This window comes from Cynocephalus volans, chromosome 1 (assembly GCF_027409185.1).
Source record: "Cynocephalus volans isolate mCynVol1 chromosome 1, mCynVol1.pri, whole genome shotgun sequence".
NCBI classification, from domain to species: domain Eukaryota; kingdom Metazoa; phylum Chordata; class Mammalia; order Dermoptera; family Cynocephalidae; genus Cynocephalus; species Cynocephalus volans.
Window position 1 is genome coordinate 187,823,646 of NC_084460.1, and position 16,131 is coordinate 187,839,776.

Sequence of the window (16,131 nt, forward strand, 5' to 3'; positions counted from 1 at the left end):
AACATGCTGAAAATGGTAAAAGAATAAAGTACGTTGGAATCTGGAAACTGTACAACGAGTAGAGAGAAACCGCCTGTAGAGAAGAAATCCAATAAGCACATATAATCGGTCTTAAGGATTGGACAGGACTGGTCAGCCTAGTCCTGGGACTGAATGTGACCAGATTGGCGATGTCTGGCTGTCACTCCCTCCCACAATCATCCTGCAAGGAGATGATGTTTTCTCCATTTTACCAGTGAGAGACCGGCTCCAAGTCACCTGCCCGGGAAAACATAGCTAGAAAAGTGTCCTGGGAGTGGAACCTGGCTCTGGCCGCCTCCAAAAGCCAGGCTTCCTCTGCACCCCTAGCTCTCTCCCATCTGCGATCCTGAGCACGCCCCCTAGCACCTGATGCAGCCAGCACCTGATGCACCATTTGTGCAGTACGGATACAGTCTAGTGGTTCAGTCTCTAGAGAGGGCACAACTCGGGTACAGCAGAAGTATTTAATGAACAAGACAGACATCATCTGTGAGCCATGTTCTAGCTGCTACACCAATCCTTTAAAATATGCTTCTTTCAGTAACTAGACACCTGTTTGACAATACACAGACAAGGAGGAAAAAAAATTTTTCAAACCATTAGAAGGTGAAGAAATAGTAACTGAAAAAACGGTGTAGCATATCTACTTTCTAATAATGAAAGAGATCATTTGATTTCCGTTCTGTTTTCCACGATAGACTCCCAGGTTTATCTTTTGCCAACCTTGAGCTGTGGGTGGCATCGCAGGTGTGAGTTCATGTATCTGTCACTAGGTGGTGCTGTTGTGCAGCTTTGTGGTAGGACAGATGTGCTGCTATTTTCTTCATTCTGTGTAGCTTTCGCAGGCAGCTTTTATCAAGTAGGTGCATGTAATTAAACTACATCCCAGAAACTATCCAAGGATGCTCACTCTTCCATTCTGCTCTTTCTAAAGTCTGAAAAGTATGCTGGCTAGATCTGTAGTAAATCCTAGAGCTAACCCCCAAATATGCACCTCCAGCTCTGGCCTGTCCCTGGGTTTTTAGACCCGGACCTCCAAATGCTCTCAAGACCTGTCTAATTTGCTGTTTCACTGAGAAGGAAACTGAGGCACAGAGAGGCACCACAAAGTCTCCAGGTTCTCACCGTAAACGGCATAGTCCAGATTCTAAAACCAGTTTTTCTGATGACCAGACCCCTGATCTCAGCCATTATGCCTTTATAAGGTTAAAAATGGGAAATTGAAAGATATTTTTTAAAATTAAAAATTATGTATGCTAAAATCAAAATGCTACAAGGGAAAAATATCAGGGAAAATATTCGTAACAAACATAAGGAAGCTTGAGCTGTAAGCTCTGGCCCTGCATCAGGTGCACACTGTTAACTAAAGGTGTTCTTAAAACCCTAGGATGGAAGTCAGGGGGCACAGAGAGGACAGACTCAGGGAAATCAAGAAGTACAGGGAGAGGAAGATCTCTCCCTTCCAGATGGCCAAGGTCTTAAGCATGTCCTCATGGTAAAAACATAAAACAAAAACAAGAAGACACACTGTCTTTATCACATACAAATCTTATACAAATAACCAAAATGCATTAACCAGGTCTTATTTTCTGTATCTAATGCTCTGAGAGCTGTGGCTGTACTCACCCTAGAGGGACTGCCCCTCCCAGAGTTAGCTAATTCATAGAGATAGTAACTAACTGCCCCCCTGAGAGCCAGCCTTTCAAATAGAAATCAACTAATCCAGAGTTTACTCCCATGCCACCTCCTCTATGGGGCTGTCACACTCAAGCCACTATCCAGTTGCCCTAATCACCCTGGGGCAAGGTACCTGACAACTAGGCACTGTCCGTACACCCCAGAGACTGCTGAAATTACTCAAGCCAGCCATTCCTAAGCCTCCTAACCTGGCCCCTCCCGTTCCTTCCCACAGAAACCACAGTAAAGGTTCTTATTCACATTCCCCCTTCCTCTGCCTCCTGACTAACCCTAGTGCTTCCCAAAGGTAACACCAGAGGAGAGGGTCTGGAAGGCCTGATGGCCGGCCTCAACCTTTCCCATCCTCTCTCCAGGTTCTTGACTCCACCGCAGGAAAGAATTCAAGAGAAAGTGAGAACAGGTTCAATATAACAAAAGATACAGACTTCACAGAGAAAGTGCAGCCTAGCTCCAGAAACTGAGCAGGGCCTGCACCAAGTTTAATGCAGAAGTAAGAAATACACATTCATAGACAAAGTGCAGGCTCACTCTAGAGTGAACAACAGCCTGCCAAAGGCAAGTTTGATACAAAAAGTAAGAAATATGCACCTCAGGCAAAGTGCCCGCTGTCTCTAAGAGAGTGAACAACCAACCACCCCACCTCCTACCAGGATTCAGCTTTACACTTTCAACATCTGATACGTGTTCATGCTATCTAATGAATATTCCACTAAGGGGGTGGTTCCCAGTTGTGCAACCTATGCTCAACTGGTCTCTCTTAGAGCATGCTCATTGGTCAAATTCCACCACATGCACTGAATATATTCAAATATATTCTGTGCTCTCTGGTGCCTCCAGTGGAAGGTCATTCAAAGGATAAATTTTACTTTATTGAACATGCTCAGACACTAGATTTGCATACGTCTTCCCCCATAGTCTCAATCTCCACGTGCTGGCACCAACAATGGGTGCTACAGGCCACTGTAGTTTAGGACTCAGAGGTGGAGCCTGAATCCTAGGGGAGTGGCCTGAAACCCATCCCAGGGGGACTGAGCACTTCCTGTCTCAGTGGGGCCCCGCATGGTATGCTGTGCCTCCTGTTTCTAGGGGTCTGTGAATACAAGAAACTTCTTCCTTGTGATAATCATTTCTATGTCTGAGTGTCCTACCACACATCATTCGAATGAATCTCTGATACCCTTAAAATCAAAGAAGAATATTACAGCCCAATAGAAAAACATGCAAAGGCTATCAACCAAAAGCTGGCAAAAGTGGGAATATATATGATCAGAAAACATTAAGTGTTCAGTCGTATGAATAGTGTATACAAAATGTTTAAGTCATTACAAATCAAATGAACAAGGTTTTTAATGACTAATAGCTGACCAAGAGGTAAGCAGTTTTCTGCTTTACTGATAGAAAGCGTGAATTGAAACAATCATTCCAGAGAGCCCCCAAAATATCCAAGTCATCTCTGAATCAATACTTCTTTTAGAAATCTATTCTAAAGAAATAGAAATGTGAGGAAAACAGGATATAGTATAGAACAAAAAAAGCAGCTTGCTGAATTAATAAGCCAGTATTGCATCCCTTTTAAAAAAGAAATATTATATATGAATGTGAGAGCATAAAATTTGGGAGTGTAGTGACTATATGAAATTCACACTAGCGTATTACTCCCAAGAAGTGGGAATCATCGATGTAAAGGATAGTTTAAGGATTTTTAAATTAATTTTTATTTTTATTCAAGTTATTCCTTGTGATGGTTAATTTTATGTGTCAATTTGACTGAGCTGTGAGGTACCCAGATATTTAGTCAGCCATTCTTCTGAGTATGTGTAGTAAGCTCAGGCTTCCATAACAAATACCATGGACTGGGTGGCTTAAATAACAGAAATTTATTTTCTCTATAGTTCTTGAAGCTGGAAAGTTCAATGTCAAGGTCCAGCAGGGTTAACTTCTGGCAAAAGCTCTCTTCCTTGCCTGCAGATGGCCACCTTCTCACTGTGTTCTCACATGGCCTTTCCTTGGTGTGTGCACACAGATCTCACACAGATCTCTATTCCTCTTTCTCTCTCTCTCTCTCTCTCTCTCTTTTCTTATAAAAGCCATTAATCCCATTGGATTAGGATCCCACCCTTATGACCTAGTTTAACTTTACCTCCTAAAAGCGCAATCTCTAAATTCAGTCACATCAGGATTTAGGGCTAGGAATTTGGGGGGCGGGGGGGATGTAATTCAGTTTATAGTTGTGTGTCTGTGAGAGTGTTTTTGGATGAGATTAACATTTAAATTGGTAGATTGCCCTCCTGTATTCGTCCGTTTCTGTTGCTTATAACATAAATACCTAAAACTAGGTAATTTGTAAGAAAATTAAGTTTATTGCTTACAGTTTGGGAGGCTGGGAAGTCCAAAGCCCAGGGAACACATCTGGTGAGGGTCTTCCTTGTGGTGGCTTCAGTGACACATGGTATCACATTGCAAGATAGAGGAAGCTGAGAGGCAGAGAGAGAGAGAAGAGAGAGAGAGAGAGAGACTCCTTTAAAGCCTTCAGAACCATGCCCATGACCACCATTATTAATCAATTCATCAGGGCATGGTCCTCTGAACCTAATCCCCTCTTCAGGACCCCACCTCTCAATTACCACAGTAGGATTTCCCACCCCCAACAATTACAGTGGGAATTAAGCTTGTGTCATATGTAAAACTTGGAGGACACTATCCATATCACCTCCCTAATGTAGGTGAGCCTCGTCTGATCGATCAGTTGAAGACTGACCCTCCCATCAGTAATGGAGAACTCATCCCCCTCCTGCCTGACTGCTTGAGCTGGGATATGGGTCTTCTCCTGCCTTTTGTACTCAAACTGAAACATCAGCTCTTCTTGGGTCTTGAGCCTCCTGGCTTTTGGACTATAATTTACACCATCGGCTTTCCTGGGTCTCCAGCTTACCAACTGCTGATCTTGGGACTTCTCAGCCTCCAAAATCATGTGAGTTAATTCCTTTTAATAAATCAATGTCTCTGTCTCTATAGTTTCTGTAGGTCTGTATGTGTTTGTATCCTATTGGTTCTGTTTCTCTGAAGAACCCTGACTAATATAAACAGTTACAAGAGGCTTATCACCCAAAAAAAGGTGTCCCCTGCCTCACTCCTACGCACCTTTCAATCTTATTGTGCTTTGGTAGCCCCTCCCCCACCAAATCTGTTTTCCTTGGTACTCACTTCCATATTTCTAAATAATATATTCATGCTATGTTTGCTACATGTTCAGCCAATAGCCTTGATCTCATTGATTAATTGTCAATCTGAGCATTTTCTAAGTTTCTGCATTTACTAGGGGCCATTTCTGGGCTCTACTGATTCCATCTGTGTATCTGCTTTTTCATCTGTGTCTACTGTTTTAGTTACTGTTGCTTGTTAATGTGATTTTAATACATAGATGGGCAGTCCTCCTCAGTTAACCATCATATGTAATGTTATCACATATTCTAGATATCTCTTAGAAATATTGAATAGCATTTCTAAAATAGTCCTGTTGAGATTTGTCTTGGAATCACTGTAAATTTATACATGAATTTAGAGAGAATTTATGTCTTCATAATTCTGAGCCTTCTAATTCAGTAGAATGGTATACTTCTGTGTTTATTTAAGAAATCTACTATGTCCCTCAATGGAGTTTATTTTATGTAGATCCATGCCTATTTCTTGATATCTTAATTCCCAAGGGTTTAGGATTTCCTGTCATCATAATGAATGGGTGTTCTCTTTACATATTAGGCTCTTACTAGCTGTGTGACCTTGGCAAGTTACTTAACTTCTCCCTGATTCAATCTCCCAGCTGTGAAAGGGGGTTAACAATAGTACCACATAACAGAGTTACATGTATGATATATAATGCCTGCCGCATAGAAAGCACCATATGTGATGGTCAATTTTTTTTTAAAAAATAGGGAAATTATACTTCGCAAATATTTTTTCCAGTTTGTCATATCTTTTGACTGTGCTTATGTGGGGTTTTTTGGGGGGGGGGGTTGTTTTTGCCTTTGAGAAAAGTATATACACACACATTCAAATTTACTAAACATTTTTAATAAAGATAATGGATTTAGTTCCATTAGAAGGACCTTCTCAATTCCAAAATTCTAAAGAAACTCTCCCATGTTTTCTTCTACTATATTCATGGTTTAATTTTTAACATCCAAATCTTTAATCCATTTGGAATATATGCTCATCCAAGATATGAGATATGGTTTTACCCAATTGTTGGACAGTTTATTCTCTTGTTCCAAAACCATTTATTAAATAATTAATCTTTTCCACTGGTTCAAGATGACACTTTATCACATACTTAATTGTGTATATTTGGGCCTCTTTCTGGACTTTCTTTTTCCACTTATATTTTTCTTGTATTGATCTATCCAATCACTTGCCAGTACCATGCTGTTTCAGATACTAAAAATTTTTAATATGCTTTGATAGCCATTGCTGTGGTTTGAATGTCCCCCCAAAGCTCCTGGTGGATATTAACCCCTAATATGGTGGTGGAAGGTATAGGCCTTTAAGAGGTGATTGGATTGTGAGGACCATGCCCTTGTGAATAGATTGCTCCATTCATGGAGTTATGGATTGATGTTTTAATGGATTGCTGTGGGTGTGGTTCTGATGACTTCATAAAGAGAGTAAGTGAGAAGGTTAGCTCTCTTGTTCTTGCTATTTCTTGCCATGTAATAACCTGGTCATCACGGGACTCTGTAGAGTTCCCACCAAGAAGAAGGACCCCACCAGGAGTGTTCCCTGGACTGTGGGCTTCCCAGTCTCCAAAACTGTAAAATAAATTTCATTTTTTTATAACTTACCCAGTTTCAACTGTTCTGTTACAAGTGACAGAAAACTGACTAATACAACCATCATGGCTACTTTATTGACATTACCCTTCTTTTTCAAAGTTTTCATGGCTATTCTTATTTTTCCATATGAGCATTTAAATTCGCTATTACAGACACTCCCCCCAAAAATACATATTGGAATTTTTATTGGGATTACATAAATTTATAATTTAACTTAGAAAGACTTGACATCTTTTTGATGTTGAATTATCCTATGTAAGACGAGGAATTGTGTTTCCACTTGTTAATTTCTTCTTTTACGTTTTTTAAGAGCATTTAAAAGTTTCTTCGATATTCATCTTGCCAATTTCTTATTAAATTTACCTCTAGGTATTTATCTTTTTCTCTTATTGCAAATGAGGCCTTTTCTTCCATTAAATTTCCTGATTGTTTGTGAATATGAAAGCTGGTATTTGTATATATTAATTTTGTATCATGCATTCTTAGTGAATTATTTTGTTTGAGATGTTTCAGGCAAGTATTTTGGGGTTTTCATGTATACAGTTGTATTATATGCAAATAGTGATATTATTTCTTCATCCTTTCCTATTTTAAACCTCTTTTTCTTTCTCATGTCTGATTTTGTAGTGCAGTACCTCCAGTATAGTGTTTAATAGTAATGGACATTCTTATTTTATTCCTAACTTTAAAAACTGATACTAGTGGCTAACAGAAATATAATTTATTATGTTGAGGAAGTATCCATTAATTCATATTTTAATGGAATTTTATCAAAAATTTTATAATGTTTTAGATGTCTCTTCATCAACTATGGAGAATATTATGATTTATCTCCTTTGATTTAAAAACATGGTGAATTATACTACCAGACATCCTAATATTGAATTATTTCCATTTCTGGAATAACCTCTATTCAGTCACATTGTCTTTTAGTGTGCTTTAGATTACATCTGCTCATATTTTATTTAGTATTTTTGTAACTATGTTTGCAGATTTACTTGGTCTGTAGTTTTCTTTTTCTGTGCAGTCTGTCAAGTGCTGCTATCATTGCTATAGTCACTTCATAAAAAAAATTTGGGTGTTTCCCCTTTTTTTCTAGGCTCTAGATATAGAATTATCTACTCTTTAAAAGTTTGGTAGAATTTCCTTCAGAAACTCTCTGGTTCTGGTGGTCTTTTGGGAAGTAGTTAGTGCCTTGACAACTTTCTCTATGTCTTCTATGAAAATAAACTGTTCAGATTTTCTATCACTAGTAAATCAGTCTTGATAAATTAGATTTTCTTATAAAATTATCTATCTTAATCTCTCTCTCTCTCTCTCTCTCTCTCTCTCTCTCTCTCTCTCTCTCTCTCTCTCTCTCTCTCTCTCTCTGGCAGCTGGCTGGTACAGGGACGGAACCCTGGACCTTGGTGTTATCAGCACCATGCTCTAACTAACTGAGCTAACCAGCCAGCACAGCCCATCCCCACTTTTATCAGGACTTCAATTCTACATATGTTAGATCTTCTTAGCTTGTTGTCTATATTTATCATTTTTATAATAATTTTAAAATATTCCTTTATTTCCATAATTTTTTTTACTTTCCTCATTTCTATCTACTTTGTTTCCTTACTATTTTTCATTAATATCTACTTTCCTTAATGAACTTTTAAATGACTTTTGCCTGTTTCTTCTATGTCTTTCTTGAGTTTGTTCAATTCAAATTTCATCTCCTCCTGCCATCTTACCACTTCATTCCCAAGTTTTGCAGTTTTTTTCCTTATGAGCCTCCCTCATTAAAGGAATTACTTCAGTGAGTTGCTTTTGTTTTGCTTGTTTTTAGATTTGTGATGAAATACACACTTACATTTTCCATCTGTCTCTGAAGACCTTTCTGTGATAAGTGTTCATCATCAGATGGTAAGTTTGGCTGCTCTTCACCATGTTTTTTTCTTATAACATCTGTTTATCAATTTTGCTTGAGTTCCTTTTTTCCATCACTCCCTCACTCACCATGGAACCATGGGCCAGCTATTTGTAGGAGGTTCCAACAGGGCAGAGGATGTAGATGGCCTTCTAGGTTTCATTATTTCAGTGTTTCCTCTGCTGCCGCAGAGGCAGGCTGCCTTCTGGAAATTTGGAGCATGCATGGGCACAGTAGTGTACCTTGAACCTTCTGATTCCCTGAGGGGCCCACCAGCCCAGCTCACCTACACTGGATGTTGCTGGACCCCCCAACTACTGGCTATTCTCTGTCCCCTCATCCCTGCTGCATGGTCTCTTCCCTGTCTCAGCTGCTTTTGTCAGGTTCTGCACACTCTCTGCAGCCTGCACTTATCTCTCCCTCCTAGTTTCACTGAAAATGCAGCATTGAGGGCTTTGTAGTTCACTGTGTTTTGTTTCATTTTGCTTGTTGCTCTTCATAACTTCCAGGAGAAGGCGAGGTTACCAACTCACATGCATGTTTACACTGGAAGTCTGCTCTTCAGGTTTGACTATATGTTGATATTTTAATTATTTTTACTATAAGAAAGTTTCAATTTGGCTATTTACATGTTTTTAAACTTTTTAATTGAAATTTGGATATAGATTTATTACAAACATGTTCATTGCTGTGTTATGCAAAAATGGGAAAAAATAGAGGTGATCTAAATATCTGACAGTAAAGAAATGTCATATATCCATAGGGTGCAATACTCAGCAGCCATTAAAAATACATTTTAACAATTTTAAGGGCAGGAAATGATTATGTTATACTAAGAGAAAATATGACATAAACCGTCTATGCAATGTGATGAACAATTTTAAATGCACCCCCCCCAACACCCATGCACACACAGAAGAAGAGACCAAAAACAGGAAAGAAATGCACTAAAAATTTAAAGCACTCACCTCTAAAAAAATTACAGGTGATTAAAATATTCTTTTAAAAATTCTGTATTTCCTAAATATAAATTATTCTTGCAATCAGAATATACTAATTTAAAAAAAAAAAAAAAAAACATAGCCCATCCTTGCCTCCCAAGGATTCTGTTCTTGTTTCATTCCCTGTCTCAGTGGCCAGCCGCCCTTCTGGCCACAGCCTGGGCCGGAACACTGAGTCCTTCCTACATCCTCCCTTGGCTTTGTTCCACACCCTACTGGTCATGAGTCTTTTGGCTCTACCTCCTCAATAGCTCCAGTCTTCCCACCTCACTGGGATTGTTTTAACACTCTGTCTTCTGAACTCTGACTTTGTTTCCTTATTTGTCTCCTGGCCTTCACCTCTGCCACATTGACCCCAGTGTCTTCTGGCTGTGCCGCTCCCAGCCCACGGCTGCTGCCGCCTGCAAGGCAGCCCCTGTCTGGCCCAGCTCTACCTCTCCCACCACATACCTGCCACATTCCAGCCTCTAGGTTCCCTGTATTCTGGCTTTAAACCTGGAGTCAGGAATGATCATCAGATGTCATCATTGGCATGCAACAGACTCTGAGTGACCAGACACATGCTGGCAATGCCAGCTGCTGCAGGCAGGCTGAATCTGCCCTGCCTGGGGTAGAACAGGAGCTCAGCAGACGTGGTGGAATGCATGAAACAAGGAGAGAGGTGATTCAGCCCAACACTCCTTTCAGACAGAACCAGTTTTAAGCCATGCTGGGAAAATGATGACTGTCCTAGCTTCGAGGTGTTAAAGAGCAGAAACTCCAGATGGCATGGCAACCATTACAATGTCCAATCAATGTTTTTGTTGTTTGAACAGTGTTAGGGTCAGGACATGTTCATTTTTTATGTCATCTCTGTACTTGTTTCCTCTCCTCTTTCATTTTTTCCTTGAATCCTTCCAACAGCTTCACTAGGCAGCTAAAGCAGACAGAATCCCTGTGTTCTAGAATACAGAGGCTGCATCAGTTCAGAGCCTTATTGGATATTTTTCTGGTTAGGATGTCAATTGGTCACCTGACAGGTTAATATTATTACTTGTCAAATCCTTGCTAATTTTAGAGGCATCTGCTTATTTTATTTGTAAGATTTTCTTTTCTATTGTATATCACCTATTTTATGAACTGTTGCTTTATTTCCTTGGCCCATTTTTTATGTGGGGTTTCAAGTTTGCTTTGCCACGTTAAGTCATTGGTCAGCTGAAATCTGTGCATTTGTAAGGAAGAAACATACAAACAGAAATTTACATCCCTGGCCCAGAACACTGAAAGAAGAGCTGCATTCTCTCCTGAGATTCTCTAAGTCAGTGTCTTGTTTATGGATCACGTCTTCATTCACTTGAAACGTAGGGAATCACTAAACAGAGGAAAGAGAAGATAAAACACTGAAGCGCGAGAGAGTCGGAAACTTAAATCCTGGTCTTGCTGACAACACTTAGGAGGGAGAGATGGGCCTGGCACACTGATTTTCAGACTTCTCTCTTGGTTCTTGCTCACCTGCCCACCTGCAGTTTCCTCCATTGGCCAGGATCCTCTCTTGCCTCCAAGCCTCTGTAGATTCCCTTTGCACCAAATTCTCTAGGTCAGGGCTTCTCAGAGTTGAGCAAGCACTAGTCACCCAGGGATCTTGTAAAAATGCACATTCTGATTCTGTAGATCTGGGGCAAGGCCTTCCTGACAAGCTCTTGGGTGGTCCATGGGCCCTGTTTAGCAAGGTCTAGGGTACACCCGCCTTCACTACACACCTGACCTGGTAACTGCCTCTCATCCTTCAGGCCCTAGCCAGGCTTCACCTCTCCCTGGAAGCCCTCCCAGTGCTCCTGAAGAGGGATGAAAATCCCCACCAGGCACTCATCCTGGTGATATTGATTGGCTTGGCCTATACCCAGCCTGACTGCCCCTCCTGGGAAGCAGTGGGTGTGACTGCCATTGTCCCACCAGGATCTGCACTGTGCTCAGCTCCTGGGAGAGCCTCAATACCTCTTTTCAGGATCAGTGAATGAATGATTGTGTGTCTCATTAAAACATTTTCAGGCCTCAGACGTAAAAATTTTAAACGTTGTGTGTGCATGTGTGTGTTTTGAGATCCATTTCTGTACCATGCACTTGGCAAAAGCATGTTGATTTCATTCTTGAAGAGCTGCTGTGACTCTCCCCATCAATCTGCCTGTGCCTTCCAGGCCCTCCCTAAACTCCCACTCCCCACCCACCCATCTGCACTTGGCAGGGAAGAGCATTTGAACTTGTCTGAACTCTCCAGGAGGAAGAAAGCCACGTCTCCGTTTGTCCCCTCCCTCTGTGTTCCGGTGGCCTGACGTGGCTCATTCATAATTCCTGACATGTGCAGCCTCCCTTCAGTTATCAATAAGGCCTTTGTTTCCCTCCTCATTTAAAATGAGCTCAAGTGCTGAGTTTCCAGCTTGCTTTTCATAAGCCTTCTGTGGAGCAGCTGTCTGACCAGATATAGGAAGGGGCCATTATGACAATTCCATCCCTGTAAAATAGGGATACCCACCTTACCACGAGAGGTTAGGGTTATATGACATGGGTTTTATTTTTGCTTACCTTTCTGTCCCAGCACTTAGATGTTGCCTGCCAAATAGCAGGGCCTCCATAAATATTATTTCATTGAATATATGAATGAAGGAATGAACAAAAGCACTTGGTAAGCTGAACTCTTAGAAGAAACAGGAGGTATTAATATAAGAAGCTTTTAATATCTTTGTAAGAGAAGAGAATGAATCCAATCAAAAGAATCATCCATGAGGAATAGGAAAATTGAGGTACTCCTTTTGGTCTTTTGCTAGAGAACCCCCAAATAGCTTTTTACAAAACAGGTAGATATGCAGCGGATCAAGTTGTCAGAAGGAGAGAAAGGAGGAAGAGGTGGGTCCTTTGGTTGTCATTAAACCTGATTCCTATTAACCTATTTGCTCATTCATTTATTTTCTCAGTCCACAAATATTTATGCAGTGCCAGTGCGACCAGGTCTCATTCTGAGCCCTGGGGATGTAACTTTGAATGAGGCAAAGACTCCATCCTCATGGAATTCCTACCATGCAGAGAGTGCATTACACTCCAGGTAATGAACAGGTCAACAAACAAATATCTAAACTCATGTCAGGAGGTGCTGGGAGCTGTTGGGGAAGGGAAAGGCAGAGAAGGGAGAGAGTGATGGGGAGGGGGAGGTGCGGTCTAGACAAATGGCCCACTGTCCCCCATCCTGTCCCATTCATCGCCATGGTTCATTTCCACAATGTTTCCCACAGCCTGCTCTGTTGTGACAGTCCCTACTCTTGAAGGCTAACCTTGATATTGATCTTCCAGTAGCCATCTCCACACAAACGTTTGGGGAAGGCCAGAGGAAACTCTACAAACCGGTCTTTCTAGAAAACAGAGTGGCGTGCCAGGAGCAGGCCATGCAGAAGGTGTGGACACCATGCCTGCACCCCAAAGGCTGTGGCCAGTCTCACTCATGCTTCCGTGCTCTTCTGACCCCACCCGGGGCAGCCCGCTGTTCACACACCAGGAAGCCCGGGCTGGCACAGTGTAATTTGCAAGATGTCTAGAAGGGTGGGGCACCCGAGGAACGGGTTGTCTCTGTGACTGCAGCCAGCTCACTCATCCAGATCCCTGATTAGGATGGTCATTAAGGCTCCCCTACTTCCATCCTCCCCAGTCCCAACCCTGCTACCCCACCAGGCCCACCTTAGGTACACCTTCACCTTCTGTCTGCCCGCCCTGCCATGTGCCCTGAAAGCTCTGCTTCAAAGACCTGAACCACTGTCACTGTCCTCCTGTCTGGGAGGTTTAGATGACCTTTCCAAGGTCCTTTCCACTTTGACATTCTATGACTCTGATCTCATAGTTTTCCAGAATCTTATGGTGAATGGCTGTTTTAATAAAGTAGCCTAATTAATGAGTGTTTCCTGGCAGAAAAAATCAGTGGTGGCCGGGCAGTCCTGAAACTTTCATATCCACACAAATCACTGGGGATCTTGTTAAAATGAGGATTCCAGGGTGTGGGGCTTGGCATGGGCATTCTGCACTTCCAACAAGCTCCCTGCTGATGCTGGCCCTGGAACAGGAACAGTCAGGGCAGCCTCTCTCCTCCCATCTTTTATTACCAAACTCAGTGGTTCCCAACCAGGGGCAATTCTGTCTCCTAAGGAGACATTTTTGGTGGTCACACTGGGGCACTGCCACTGCACATTTAGTGGACAGACATCAGGGATGCTGCTCAATTTCCTACCATGCGCAGGACAGACCCCGCAGCAAAGAATCACACAGCCCAAAATACTGAGTGCCCAGATTGAGACACCTGTGTACTAACTAATTTTGTCTATACGTTGGAGTCACCTAACACTCTTTTAAAAGGGGTTCTCATCTGCTGTCTTTCCAGGAAACCCATTCATCTTCTATTGCCACTACAGTCTTCAAACAGCACAAGGGCCACAGGGGATTTTTCCTTTTGTCTTTATCAAAATAATGAAGGTGGACAGTTAAACATCATCACAATCATCCAGTTTACAGGTGAGAAAAGTAAGGGTCAGAAGAACTGGATGAACTAGCTAGAAAAGTGGCAGAGCTAAGATTAGAACCTTGAATTTATGAATTCATATCAAAGGAGGTCACGGCCATTATGGTAAACAGTATGGAGGTTCTTCACAAAACTAAAAATAGAATTACCATATAATCCAGCACTGTTGGGTGTACATTCCAAAGGATGTGAAATCAGTATTTCAAAGAGGTATCTGCACTCTCATGTTCGTTGCAGCATTATTCACAACAACAAAGATATGGAATCAACTTATGTACACGTCAACGGATGCACTGATAAAGAAAATACAGTGTATGTACACGATAGAATACTATGAAGCCTTAAAAAAGAAGGTGATCCTGTCATTTTGACAACATGGATGTACATAGAGGACACTACGCTAAGTGAAATAAGACAGGCGTAGAAAGACAAATACTGTGTGATCTCACGTATATGTGGAATCTATAATAGTTGAACTCATAGAAGCAGACAGTAGAATGGTGTTTTCGAGGGGCAGGGGAGGGGTGGGACACAAGGGAAGATGTTGCTAAAAGGGTACAAAGTTTCAGTTAGGCAGGAGGAATAGTTCTGGAGATCTATTGTACAGCATCATGACTATAGTTAATAATATATTGTACACCTGAAAATTGCTAAGAGAATAGATCTTAAATGTTCTCACCACAAAAAACATGTGAGGTGATGCATATGTTAATTATCTTGACCAAATCATTTCACAGTGTGTACATATATTAAAATATCATGTTGTACACCATGAACATATATAATTTTTATTTGTCAGTTATACCTTAATAAAGCTGAGGAAAAAATTAAATGAGGTCCCCGCTTTATTTCATCGTTTTCCATAGAGCTCATTTGTTCGTTTGTATAGTCATTCATTCAAAATGCATTGAAAGTTTGCTATGTGCCAAGCATTGTGTTAGGAGCTGGAAAAATAAGTCTTAGGGAGTTCTTTCCCACAAGTAACTCATGGACTCTTGGGTGGGAAAGATAGTGGGAACAGATGATTATAATACAGTGTGATAAATGCCCAGGGAGCACTGAGGAGGGAGTCCTGCATGCTGCCCTCTGTCTGGGTCCTATTAGCTGTGTGACCTTGAACTCACTATACATCTCAGATCCTCAGCTGCCGCACCTGTAAAATGGGTTCAATTCCACACTCCCTGAGTTGTTGTGGTTATGAAACAGAGTCCCCGAAGTGTTAGGTCCAAAGTAAATGTCTGTTCATTCATTCATCTGCCTAGTTAAGATATTGGAAAGAAGAGAGGGAGGAAGGAAGGGAGGCCAAAGACTAGGCAAACTTTATTCAATGAAAAAGAGAAAACTTCTTTTGTCTCTCTTTTTAGAAAGAAGGCAGGCATTTTTATCTAGTAAATTTCAATTTTTTTCTTGTCCTCTAAAAGGTAGGGGTGTGTGTGTGTCTGTGTGTATGTGTGTGTGTGTGTGTGTGTGTGTGTGTTACCACTCAAAACAGTCTTTTGGTTCATGTCTAAGAGGGATGTTTCTACTGTAAGAACAAAATAAGCCAGGTTCATTGGCAGGAAACTTTTGATTTGCATTCTTAATTGGGTATTCTGTTTTTGTTCTGCACAATGAGATCAAGAACAAACTATGAAAAGAGAATGAGTTTAGTGGTTTTATTTCTCCCAGAACACCTCTTTCCTCCAACCAAATCCTGTGCTGATCAAACACCACATACCTTACCTGTCCTTGTGGATGGCTGGCAGAATTGGAGGCTCAGCTTACCCTCTTCACTAAACAAATAACCGGAAAGTCCTAAAGTTGGTGCAAGGATTGGAAGTTTTACTCAGATAATTGGCATCTGGGAGATGACCAGGCTATAAAATCATCCTGCTTTCTGATGCCTGTTCCGGGGCTTATAAAGGGGAAGAGGCAGGAAGATGGGGTAAGGGTTTTGTCCTGCGAGCAAAGGGGGTGCTGGTCATGGGATCAGCAGAGAGTCTGAGTTGGATGTCAGGGTCCCACGATGGGCTGGGTGCTATGGCATCATGGAGTGTGCAGTTGGTGGGTTGTCAGATTAAACCCTAGATGTTATTTCCGGGTTGGAGTCCTTATCTCCTAGGGAGAGCTCAAAGACAAACACCATTGGAACATAAAACTACCTGA